The sequence below is a fragment of the Macrotis lagotis genome, chromosome X (assembly GCF_037893015.1).
Source record: "Macrotis lagotis isolate mMagLag1 chromosome X, bilby.v1.9.chrom.fasta, whole genome shotgun sequence".
NCBI lineage: Eukaryota > Metazoa > Chordata > Mammalia > Peramelemorphia > Peramelidae > Macrotis > Macrotis lagotis.
Window position 1 is genome coordinate 354,571,436 of NC_133666.1, and position 2,149 is coordinate 354,573,584.

The following is a 2,149-nucleotide window of genomic DNA, read 5'->3' on the forward strand; positions in this document are numbered from 1 at the left end:
TGAGACTGGATTTGAACCCAGGTACTCCTGACTCCAGCCCGGGTGCTTTATCCACTGAGCCACCTAGCTGCCCCCAAAATAAACTTTTAATACAATATGCTTTTCACCAACTTTACTAGTTAATTACCAACTGCTTTGTTAATCAGTCAATAAATCATTCATTCCTAAGTGGCTATGGTGTTCAGAGCAATATTATACTTGCTATAAAAGAAACAATATAGTTAGTTCCCAACTAGGGCAAATAATGCATCCTGTGAGGTGATCATTTGTATATGAAACCATATTACTCAAAGTTATAATTGTGTAACGAATGAGTATTTGTTCTAGCCCAGTGGGGGAAAAACATTGCATGAATTTGAATAATGAGAAGGGATTCATTATTTGTACTAATTGAGACTTCATGATTTTGGAAGAATTTGTTGTTGTTGAGTCATTTCAGTCATGCTCAACTCTTTTCGTGATTATTTGTTTGGGTTTTTGGCAAAGATACTAGAGTGGTTTACCATTTACTTCTCATTTTACAGACGAGGAAACTGAGCAAATAAAGTTAGGTGACTTGTCATAGCCAGTAAGTTGTTTGAGTGTTTGAACCCAGATCCTCCTGACTCTAGACCTACTGCTCTATCCACTTCACCACCCAACTGTCTTTGGAAGAATTGCTATTACAAATAACCCAAAGAGCAATGAAAAGATATGTGGTGAAATAAATAGGTCTCAGCACATTTTCAACAATGATTTGCTCAGAAAATTGAATAATAGTAATAATAATAATAATAATAATGTTACTAATGATGATTTGTTCAGAAAATAATAATTATAGCTAGCATCTATAAAGTGCTTTCATATCTTATCTCTTTTGATCATTATAACAACCTTGTTATGTGAGTGCTACAATTCTCCCCTTTTTTTCAGATGAGGATATTGAAACTGAGAGATTAAGTGATGTTCTTAAGGTCATGCAACTACTAGGATGTGAGAAAGAATTTTCTCTTGCGTCTTCCTGATGCCAGGCCTAGTTCTCTACTCACTGCAAAACCTAACATCTAGATAAAACAGTAAGATCATTTGGACTAAATAGGGATTAAATTTCTCAGAAATCCTCAAATTGTCCAGAGGACTCCTTTTAATAGTTTAACTGCTTAACTTGTTCTAGTCATCTAGTATAGGTTCCCATTATGGCCTGTTCACCCAATAAACTAACTGTGTGGTGGTAGGGAAGAGGGTAAAATTTCCTGTGTAGACTTAGGCCCCCACTTTGCTCTACATTTAGGTCTTAGAGCAAATTATGGGTACACTATAGGATTAATCATCTATTCAAAGAACAAAAATCTCCTTTCCTGAGGTGTGAATAATCTGAAAGAAGGTCAAATTACATATAGAGAAGCAGACAGTATATTCAGGGTCTTAGAGTTGTTCTATATTATCTATGACATATCTGACCTTTTTTTTTAAAAAAATTTCAACATATTTTATATTATGATCATGTATTGACTTGATTAAAACAGGTAATTTTTGGCTCTATTCCAGTTATCATTCCCAGTTTCCAAGTTGAAACTATCCTTAAACCCTGAGCTAGCTGAATGTTCCAGTGAATTTCACAAATAAATGTAATCTTTTCAACTAGTTATTATCCCTAGCCTTTCTATCATGGTCACTACCAATGAGCTATAAATTCCTTTTTGGCAAGGATTATTTTCATTTTAGTCTCCATATTCTTGGTGCCTCCCATCTAGTAGGTGCTTTTAGTACTGAGCAAATAGTATCTATAGCCAAACCCCTACTCAAAACATAAATTCTATCCACAAAATCACCAAATGATTACCCAGCTTAAAGATCCTATGAGAGTTCAATGAATCTTCTCTGATATCTGTGAGGACCAGGTAACTGTCTCTGTTTAGAAGCTGACTCGTATTTAACACTTATTTCCTAGAAATTTCCATATCCCAGGTTTACACTGAGATATCAAAGAAAAGAACTAAATACACATGAGCAAGGAGCCCTTCCTTTGAAACTCATGATCTTCAGCAGCTCATTATTAGGAAATTTTTCCTTACATCGAGCTAAAATCCCCCCTTCCACTTTCCATCCCCACACCTTCAATCTCCTCTTAGTTTTTTCTCTCTGAAGCCAAGAAGAGTAAATCAATTCA